Genomic DNA, 11,482 nt, shown 5'->3' with positions numbered 1-11,482 from the left:
ATTGTGATACAAAGATATAATCATGATAAATTATTTTTATAAAACAAGGAGCAAGATATTATTTAATCACACAAGTTCGAGTGCTCGCGAGCTTTTCGGGTGAAGTTTTGACTGAGCCGAGCTCAAACTGCTCGCGGGCTGTCTCGTCTTAGTATCACCCTTATGTACAAGCAAAAAGTAAGGCAAATAAAAGGAAATTATACCCCCTAAAGGTGGAAAAATACAGGAAAATTGATTATATATACTAGTTGTTGCACCGCGCCCGATCCCCAATTTGGTGAAATGCTAATTGGAAGTAAGTCGGTAGTGCATCTACAGAAAGGAGCGTGGTCCATTATATATAAATATATTTATAGATGATGGAACAAACCTATAATTTATTTCAAATTTGGCGTAAATACTTGAGAACGCCATGCCTAATGCAAAATATGTATAGCACAACAATCGTAAATTAAAAGGTAGAATGACAACGCCACAAAGGCGTAATACAATGCCTTTTTTTTTTACAAACAGACTACACGAACGCCGATCTTTTCCGAACATATACCATGGGTTTTCTTCCCTTCCACACGAAACGACTACACGGACGTTCATCAACGAATACATAACACAGTAAGCTTTAGTCATTAAGCTTATCAGAGGTCATCACTTACAAGAACTAAAGTAGAATTTGCTATCAACATCGAATTGTATGTGTCTCCATAAATAATGATAGTCACTGGTATTCCTGCAGGTTGCATAAATAGAATGAATCACTTAACACCAAATATTATAGCCGATTATTAACGGAAAGAGCGACCTACAACTGAAGCATAGTTTACTGGATTTCACCCGATAATGAGTAGAATGGCAAAATAAAACTGGAATCTTCTTCCCTCCTTCCCCCCTACTCCTCCCTCCACCCTCTCCTCATTTCCCTCTCCCTCCATTCTTTTTAATCTGAGTACCTTCTCAATTGAGTAAAATCAAACACTCCCCCATCTCCCCACCTCTCCCCTTCCCTCATATGGGCCTGTCACTAAATACAACAATTATATATGCAAGTACAAACCATGTTCTTTGCAAAATACCAATGTTGGATATGAGCTATATGCAAGTAGTACATAGCTTATATGCAAGTATATAGCTTATATCTTATTAGATGGCCGAGCAGTGATGGATCGGTATATCAGTATTTTTACATAAAATGCAGGGCATGAAGTTAGTCATTATGCAGTAATTTATTGACCGAGTTCTGTGGAGTCGTTTAAAAATTAGGCTATCCTATCGTTTAATGCAGTATCTCGAGATCTATTCTATTTAAATGCTCCAATATTATCTGTATAATAATATTATTAACCCTGTGTTAATTTGACCATATTTGAGACAATCTAAGCGAAACGCCTTCTAACTATTTTTGTGTAGCCAAGTGCACCATCAGTGAGACTCTTGAGCTTAAATTTAGAGACCTATAATACTTGTCTCCACAAAATAAATGTCAATCTGTTGCCAGTAGGAAAGCAACATTTTTATGAGTTCATCCCAAAGGTAAACAAACATGCAGATGTCACAAGTTTAATAGGAAGAACAGGAGTCAAAAAACGCTTGTCTAGTGACCAGATTCCAGAGAAAGCCTGTGATTATAACTAAGCTTTGAGGAATAAACAGAGTTTCTGGGTGTTAAAGTTAATGGCACGATTTCAATCTGACAGGCCATTTTCAGCACATAAAGTACCTTGAGCAATTATTTGCAATTTCATTTTAAAGATGAAATCATATTTTACCGGATTTACCCAATAGGTGCTTGCTGCAGAAGACGCCAGCCTGCAAACCATCGCCGATGACGGATGCTATTGTCTGCCTGATGCGTAGTCCACCTATCCCGCATTGAACCTATTAACCTACACACTAATAAAAAGCAGCAATCAACACAGTATATTTAAGACTGTTCTACAAGGCCACCATTGTAATTCCCATTTAGATGCCTTCAAATTTACTAATTGAGGAGTCAGACAAGAGAAGAACCTTACCCATATCATCGTAGCCAGATCTTTCAGTTTTGAAAGCACATCAAAACCTTCACTGAAAAGTAAAAATGGGTCAGTCATGACTATCTGAACATGCTAATGGCATTTTCTGCAAGAGTACAAAAAAGGGGAAAGCCTACGTACAGAACTCTGTACTAAGGTCCAGATTCCATTAGTTTAACTGATTCTCGGTATCCATATCCTTGTTAATGCACTCTGCGACTCAACAACATTATTAAATGCATTATGAAGAAGTGATCCAGGGTGTTCTTCATCCACCTACAGTACATACGGCACCATGAAATGTATTAGATATATCATTTAGCTTAGAGATGACAATGAGTCGAGTTCGAGTTTGTTGGACCTTAACCCACTTCGTCATCCACTTGAAGAAATCCAGGTGGTGGAATTAACGAGATTCAGGTTATATTGACATTCTGATTGCCACAGAAGAAATGTAGCAGGCTTTAATTCAGTCATGTGAGTAATACCTTAGTGAGGTTCAGTATAATTAATGGATCTCCATATCTTAATCGAAGATTCTGGAAATGAAGTTCTGTGGCCTTGTCACTGTTGCTTCCTTCTTCAGAAACTATACCTGAAGTAGAGTATGGTCAAACAAAATACAAACTATAGTAAAAAATTTATCTCAAAGAAAATTCACACATACATATTATGTCAGGGTTAGGATTTAATAATGAAGGATTTTGTGACCAGAAAAGGGGGTATTAAACTCCGGTTCTGCACAACTGAAGTACATTTGTATAATTGTATGGGCCTTCACTACAGATTTCCTCACAGGTAATCTGTTGATTCTGTTCTATCTCCACGTGATTGGCAACGTGCCCCTTCTCATCAACACCCCTTTTCTGATATATAGCATAGATTTGATAGATAAGAATGAAAAAAGAGTTAAAACAACTACGTAGGCCAAATATAGTCTAAATCTGAGAGCAAATACCTCCTTCACCGGCATCTCTCTCTGGCCGACCTGTGCACAAAACGAACAAATAGTTGAATAAATAATATCATTTTATAATAATAATATTATGACCAAACCTAAATTAGTGTTTGTAGAATGTGTGACATGCCCATTTATTCAACCTAGCTAATATGCGGTCTATTTCGCATTCGTGATCTCTTCACATATCTCGAATGGAAGTCTCATGTTAATATCATTAAATATTGTTTTCGTAGGATTAGATGAAGACAAACCCGATACGCTTTTACAAAGCCACTTCACAAATCATCTGCGCGTAATAATACGTCTTCAACTCTCATTCCACGAACCTAAGCAGCAACTAAATTTACTTACTTTGGCCTCTAAAAGAAAAAAGTTAGACAAAATTAATAATATGGGTTCCGGTATTGACAGTTATGAGACAATAGATTGTTAAAACAGATGATCACATGATTGCTAGATCTCCAATTTAAATCAAAACAAAATTGTCCAATAGTATGGTGAATTAGTGGTAATCTCGATTTTTGAATAGGATGACAAAAGGAATAGGACAGTGCTTTCGGATGATGTTTATTGCTTGAACTAAATTCTATTTGTAAAAAACTTCTACATAAAAAAGTTGAATGATCATCTTCGAGCACAACTCCACACCGAGATAAGAAAAATAGTTGCATCATTACCTGCTTAATTCTCTTCAGAACTGCTTGAACCTTATCCAACTTTGTTTCCACAGGCTAGTTTTCAACTTGACTCTCACTCTCCGCAGCCTTGCCTACAGAAATTGGTATCAGAGGAGAAGAGATCGACTTTACATCATCCAAAAACAGTGTCTTTGATGTGGAAATTCCCTACATTAAGAGAATTATCAGCTCAGTATCATCAAACAAACTAACCATTACACAACCAAAGACTCTTTACTATCTAACACTAATCAAGTATAAACCCCATTAGAACTGTACTCTGAACCTCGATATCAGTTTCCTAATTCTTGCCTAATTCTTGCGGACACCCCATTCAACAATCCTAGCGCCGTCATTATCTTATACTATTTCCTTCATGGTTATCCAGACATAGAGTTCAAATTCCTAACCTTTCAACTCCCAAATACATTACATATTAGCCCATTTCTACTGAAATAACAATCAACAGAGCACCTCAAACAAAAACTGCATCCATTTGTGTTTGATTACAGATTAAAACAATCATTGAGTAGAAGGGAAAACCTTTAAAACGTTGCTTAAGAATTAAGACCAGTTAAGATGGTGAACCAGCAGCCTGAAGACAGGAGAAGTAAATAAACGGCCAGTCTCGAGCAAGTACTGTAAACATCGTACTGATCGACACAATAGAAGTGATAAATCAAATGCGGATAAATTAAACCAAAAGAATATAAATCTAAATGATCAAAACGACAGAAATCAAAGCAAAATCACATCAAATAAGTGGCACAAATTACGATTGATTGAAGTTCTTTTCTCTTTTCGTCTCTCCTCCTATTTTCTCAATCACCACCGCCAACCATTACATTCTACCACTCACTAATTAAACTCTCTCAATTACCCTAATTTATCCCTAATTTGGTTAATTCCTAATTAATTTTATCTAATTTAGGAGAGAAAGAGTGTGTAGGAGTGACGAATTAGGGTTTAAGAGGTATGGCTTCCGATGATGATCTTATGGATGCTTATGATGGTAATTCTAGTGAAGATTATTATTTTAGTGGTGGTGATGATGAAGATGAAGAATCTGATATTGCTGAACTTATTGATGGTGGTGATGATGATGAGAATGATGGTGATTATGGTTATGCTAGCGATGATCATGGGTTGTTGCATTCCGAGGTTTAGTTTTATTTGATTGTATTTGATTATAGCTAAAAGTTTAATTTTTGTTATTGTTTACTGTTTTATTGTTTTATTCGAAACCGGTTTATTTAGTTGAATAATAAAATGTAGCGAGAATTGGGGTAGAGTTTATCCGGAAACCAATAGTTTTACTGCTGTGAAAAGAAAGTAAGAAAATTTAGTGATTATTGTATAAGTCGGTTTTACAAAGACGGTGTTTATGCATAGAAACACTCTTACTGATAATATATTAAATGAATGTGGTCTTATTCGATAATTTTTGAAGAAAGTCATTGGGATGGTTAGAGGAAAAAAGTACTCCTACATGATTATTTTGGAATGATTCAAAATGGAAGTAGCAGTGTTGTGAATAGAAAGTAAGAAAAAAAGTAAGAAAAATTAGTAATATGACAGAACAAAAGTAACATAATGTCAATGAAAATTGAAAAATATTAAAACAAACCCCTTGAAAACTTTGTTTAACACTTTAACCTTCCCGCTCATCTACCAGACATAGTCCTAATATCTGTGTGAGAAATTGCAGAAATGGAACGCCTGAATTGCAAAAATTGAACGCCATTGAAGAAAACCGAGAACTTTGCATCAAATTCGAGATAACAGTGAGAAAAAGGACCCTCTGAAGGTAAATTTAGGGAAGTTTATATTATTATTAAAACAAAGGGACACTATTATTCGAGATAACACTATTATTTGTGCTTGGAGTATGATGAGCCCAAGGTACCCGCTCCTCTTCACAACTGACTCACCTCCATCGCAACCACCACTCTCTTACTATAGGAAACTTAGCGCAAAAGGAGTAGTGGACAATGCCAATACGGAAAGTCATCCTCTAAGAAAGCATTAACCAAGAAAAAGAATGAGGCAACATAATATGCAAATTGTAGTACAAAGAGTCTATTTGGTGTCAGAAAGACTGTGCCTTTATGTTAAGAAAAACCCAAAATTTGGAACATATGTTATTTACTTCTCATCTTTAGCAACCTTTCATTTACGTTGTGTCACATGAGAGTGTCTTTGCAAAGAGTCATTGAGGACAGTCAATTAGGAATGAAGGAAATACTATTAAGCGTAAATCACACTATCAAACAAATACCAATATCTCGTTCCCCAGGCAATTTGAAAAGCATTATTGCCTACAATTACCAAAATAAACAACAGTCGGATTATGCACATCCCAAATATCTAGGTTCATCGCATGAGAGAGGACAAGGGTATGGCGGGTTTAGAGCCCATTTCTCTTGAATTAGTTGCTGTCAAGTGCCAACTAATGTATGGTTCCTGATTGCTAGAATTAATCAATTTCTCGAGTCTACCTCACAATTTATTTCAAGAACATTGTCCAGCTAATCTGCAAATTCTGAAGACATTCCTAATTTTCAATTTCATAGCACATCACCTATCTACAATGTAGTGGATTTTTCGTGTAGTCTGCTTAAACTAATAATCATATTTATGAAGGGCTCTTGATTAAGCATGGGTTCAAGGAAGAAACAAAAGACAGTGAACTAAGCATAAATTTAAGCAGCCACGAATGTTTATTACCTCCATCATTATCACTGTCCTCAGTATCCCATTACGGAGGTGAGGTCGAGGGGGTACCATTCTCAACCTGCTCAGAAGACCTCCAGTCAGCTAATGCATCACTCGACTGACAACGCTGCCCATTCGACAATCCGTTCGGTACTCTTCCACCAGCGTGTTTCTCACTTGCAGTTCCGGACATATCATAGCTCTAAAACAACTCCCTCTACACCATTTCAGCTCCTATTGCTGCAAATCAATATTAACGTCAGAACATAATTCAAGCCGTTCTTCAGACGAAAATGAAAGGTTGTTGACTATCATATGTGTAACAGTTACAAGTGTGCTATGTTTTTTCGCTGTTATTGTCGGTATATTTATTTGGAAAACCTACAGGAAGGGGTAAGAAAAAGAATTTGGCTTTATTGCTAAGAATTGAGTCGAAAAGGGGTTCGATTAAGTTCTCGCTGTCAGATATAATGTCGGCTACTAACGGGTTCAGTAAGAGCAGGATCGTAGACCAAGGAAGAACATCAACTGTCTACAAAGGAATTCTCAGTGATGATCAGGTCGTGGCAGTGAAGCGATTTCATTATGTTAATCGTCTTGATATCCTTACCCCGTTTACCAATGAATTCGCTACCATGTCTCGTGGTTTAAGGTGTAAAAATCTGGTTAGCGATTAAATCCTCAAAATCATCTCAGGCGTAAGAATCTGGTTAGCCAATCAAGTCAACCAACGGAGCCACCATCACGCAAACTCATATGTATATCATCAAATTAGTTGATCAAACTTCAATAAAATCATAACACCCAGAAACATCCAAATAATACAACCGGAAACCAATCTGAAAATTAAAATAAATAGATGTAAAATGAGAAAGAGGAAATTAATTGGCGTCGTTTGGCAGTTCGATTTTATTAGCTTCTAACAATCAATTGAAACCTAAATCGTAAACCACATTGATTAAACCCTAGTAAACAAAAGCAACATAAAAACTAAGAACTAAAACTCATTTATTAACTTACATAAAGATGAAAGAGAAGAAAGCGCTTCAGACGAAGATATCCACCATCCGTCCTCAACACTATTAGAAATCACTCGCGAATACCGCTTGTCCTCCGATCCGAGGCATGCAAATAGGAAAATGGAAGAGAGATGGGGGAAGAGAGTAAAGGCGATGAAATGGAGAACCACTGAGATGAAGTTACTAAAGCAGCAGATGAGTAATAGAGAGAAATGCATGGCTCAGGAAAAAAAAAAGGAGCGATTTGAGAGGATGAAGAATGAAAACTGAGCCTTCTGAGTGAAGTATGGCTGAAGAAGAAGTATAGAGAAAATGCATGGCCCGAAAGGACAGAGAGAATGAAGTGGAACGGAGAAGAATATAAGAATGAAAGGAGGAGGGGGCAAAATGGTCAGAAAAACATAAAGAAAGGGCAAAATGGTCAGAAATGCACAATGTTACTGTGCTGGGAACAGTAACCCATCTTTGGGTTTTTTAAAGAGTATGGATATGGAAAAGGTTAAATAGTAATTCATCTATTCCAATGAATTCTATACATTACTTTATAACGTATATCAATGCTCGTTTTCTTTTGTTTATATTTTTAGCTACATCCGCACTAAACTAAAAGATTAGGAGTTCCTTAATTTTTTCCCCACTCACTTAATTGACAAAAAGTGACCCACATTAAATAAATAAGAATAGTGCATTGATTGATAGAGAGAGTTGACCCACTTTGAAAATATCAAAGATACTGATAATTTTTACAAAATAATAAAATAAAAAAGATAACATACTGATATTTTAAAAAGATTAACCATCTCCCTAACATATTTTACAATAATATTTGTGAGAGGTTCTATAATCAAGAGTATTTTTAAGGTAAGACGACTTTAAATTAGAAATGGTAATTTGTTGTTCGTAACCCCTTCGTCTCAGTAATTTATTTAACTTTTGTTATTTTTTATGAGAGATTATATAATCAAAGCTAAACAAACGAATGGGACAAAAGAAATATAACATTTGTTAATTGTTTTTTTAAGGGCTTTTAATCCAAAAGTTTCGAAAATATGATATAAAAAAATTAATACTCATGACTAACGTTTAAATTCGGCTTAATCTTTGTACGTATTAAGTTAAAATATGAATAAAATTTATTACAAATACATATTTTATCGGGTGTGATATAAATCTCACGAGATTAATGCCTGTAATGAATACAATGTTATAATTAACGTTTATTTTCTAAAATAAAGTTGACAAAATAATTCAAGTAAAATTCATTAATTTATTCGTATCAACAGTGTTGATCTTTCTATTTTATTTCTTTTAATACGAAATATTATCAATATGACCCCTCAACAAACTGAAAATGAGTTGAAACTAATACTTCGTACTTTAGTGTAAACATCTCTAATAATTACATCTAAAAAATACCGTGATGTAGCACGCTTTACTAGTATATTACTAAAATTATAAAACACTATATTCATAATATATTCGATAAGACAATTTAAATAAGATTTCACATGACTATATTTTATGTTATATTAAAAGTTGTATTGGAGATAGTCCCCACATATAGATAATGCCTAAAAATAAACGTATAGAATTCATTAAAATGGAGAAAGTAAAAAATAAACGGAGTAATTTTGGAGGTGTAGGACTTCGCCCACTTAGGACTTAGGAGTGCAAAGTAACGTACTCCTATAGTCATATCATGGATGAAGTGGTTTGTAATTTTTATATATACACTCAATTGATTATTTACTTATGAAATTATGTCATCATGATATTTTTTTTTTCGTAAACGTATAGATAGATGGCCGGCCATGTATATGTAATGTGATGGAGACTTAAAACTCAAGAGCTTGTCTGTTAAGACGTCCGAGTACTACTAGTCAATTAGTTGACGTTTTAAAAGTGGCGAATAACTTTGACACGGCAACTGTCGATGAACCGATTTTATAGTTTCTCTTGTCGTTGTCCGTCCAGCTATGCCTTATCCCCCCACCCTGCGCTGGAGGAATCAGACTGGTTATGTGGTTGATGGTGGTGGCAAGCTAGGTAGCACCAAAACTAGACACTGACACTGGACACGACACTTACACTTAATACGATGACACGCGTGATACGGCGTCCATGAAATTTAGACACTTTTTATTAATTATTTAAATTTAATAAAAAAAATATTTTATGGTTATAAATAACGTATGATTTTATTATTGTAATATATTTGATTCTAAATTTAGTGTATTTGATACTAAATTTAGGTAACTGAAGGTAAAATTCGATCTTAACTATAACTAATTCTAATTTCGCACCCAAACAAATCTTTTAATCAATCTTTTTTGAGAATTTATTCCTCATGTAAACTATAACATGTTTAGGCGTGTGTCCGACGAGTGTCGGGTGTCCGAGTGTCGGACACGGTGTCGGACACGGGACGGCTAGTTAGGAGGAGTGTCCGTGCTACCTAGGTGGCAAGGACGGCAAAGTCGGAAATCGATGGAGATAAAAAGTTGGATGTTACTAAACTTTTGATAAGTAGAAATTAGACAACTCGGAAAATTTTATTGTCGAGCTTCTTTTAAATATTATTATCGTACGGAATACAAAATAACAAAGGTAAAAACTTAAATATACAAAATATTAGGTATTATCCCGCGCTTCGCGCGGCCTGTTTTAATATTTTATTATTATAATTGAAGAAAAATAATATAATTCATATATAATCTTAAATATTTTTACTTATAAATAAAAATAAATTATTTTTTTAAGTTTAACTTCAATGTTTTAAAATAAAATATATACGTTTTTAATTATTAAAACTAATAAGTGATAATTAATTATGTATGATCAACGTTTTATAAATAAATTTGTGACTTATCTAATATCAATTTAATTAAAATAAAATTAATTAGAATAACACAACGATCAACATTGAGTTCTCAAATTATATTATTTAACGATACATTATGTCCCGAATCAGTTAATATTTGTTCAAAATGATGTGAATACAATTTTATGTAATTTATAATTTTTTATGTATAACGGTATGATAATTATGTACTCCGTATCAAACATATAGCATCCAAACTCAACTTATTCAATTCTTTTGATTGTGTGTTGCAATTGCTGTGTCAAACATATATATATAAGATATTTGCATCTTTTGTTTTTTTAAACAATTATCAATTATATTATTTTTTTACAATGATGTTTAATAACTTACCTGTGAATAAAATAGGTTGAACTTTCTCAATTTTTTTTTTTGAGGTTTAACTTAAAAGTATTTAAAAGATAACATATAAAATATTTATCTTAAAGTAATATTTAGTTAGTCATAATCAATATTTTATATTTGACGCATACATATTTAATTGAAGATATTAAAGAAAATTTTAATGTGTTTTCTATTTTTTCATGTCGGTTATAATACTATATATATTACTTAATAATCATTACTTTTGTTTTGATTACTTAAATGTACTCGCGAACAATGTGTTACTGTGTAAATACATACTCATTATCACACTATTTAAACCTATCAAAATCATATATGTATTCAATTTCTGGCAATATATATAATTAATGTTTTTCATTCTCATATTATAAAAACGTATCTCTTAGTAGTTTTCTTTAAGTTCTATTTTTAATAAATACAACAATGACTCTCCCAAATATATTTTTCATACCGGATTTAATGATTTAAGTTTTATAACATTCTCAAAATATTTTTTTACGTAAATGTAAAATATTGTGAGACAGTTACTTTAATCATCTCTACATATCAAAATATTTCAATAATTATAATCAAAATTATACTCAATTAAAGGCATTTTTCGCAATGAACATAATTATTTACATTATATAATTTTTATCAAAATAATTTTCTACTAAATTTAGAATCAAATTACCGTAATTTTTTTATGTAATTTTATAATAAATTTATTAAACTATAATTAATATTTTGTTGAGATTTATTCATCATTTATTATGCTTATATTAAATGATTAGCTGTAATTAATGCTTGTCATTAAGGTTGTATAGGACACATGTCGCATCCACAACGTTTCAACCCAGTTTTATATATAGCATCCACAACGTTTCAACCTAGTT

General features: G+C 33.3%; 2 long non-coding RNA genes across 4 annotated transcripts; both read right to left on the bottom strand.

Moving 5' to 3' along the window:
• Positions 1-363: 363 nt before the first annotated feature.
• LOC141594364 (uncharacterized) lies at positions 364-2,887 on the bottom strand. 2 transcript variants are annotated; one of them, XR_012522151.1, is made up of 5 exons: positions 2,498-2,887; positions 2,151-2,285; positions 2,010-2,061; positions 1,764-1,880; positions 364-727 (listed from the first exon to the last, which is right to left on the bottom strand). It is a non-coding gene; the product is annotated as an uncharacterized LOC141594364 (long non-coding RNA). The 2 variants fall into 2 exon arrangements; XR_012522150.1 differs by having other exon boundaries at positions 1,764-1,887; positions 2,498-2,641.
• A 377-nt stretch (positions 2,888-3,264) lies between these two features.
• Positions 3,265-7,611, bottom strand: LOC141594363 (uncharacterized). 2 transcript variants are annotated; one of them, XR_012522149.1, is made up of 5 exons: positions 7,383-7,611; positions 6,375-6,602; positions 4,191-4,300; positions 3,648-3,815; positions 3,265-3,329 (listed from the first exon to the last, which is right to left on the bottom strand). It is a non-coding gene; the product is annotated as an uncharacterized LOC141594363 (long non-coding RNA). The 2 variants fall into 2 exon arrangements; XR_012522148.1 differs by lacking the exon at positions 4,191-4,300.
• Positions 7,612-11,482: the final 3,871 nt, after the last annotated feature.

Source organism: Silene latifolia, chromosome 8 (assembly GCF_048544455.1).
Source record: "Silene latifolia isolate original U9 population chromosome 8, ASM4854445v1, whole genome shotgun sequence".
NCBI lineage: Eukaryota > Viridiplantae > Streptophyta > Magnoliopsida > Caryophyllales > Caryophyllaceae > Silene > Silene latifolia.
This window is presented reverse-complemented; position numbering and strand designations above follow the sequence as displayed.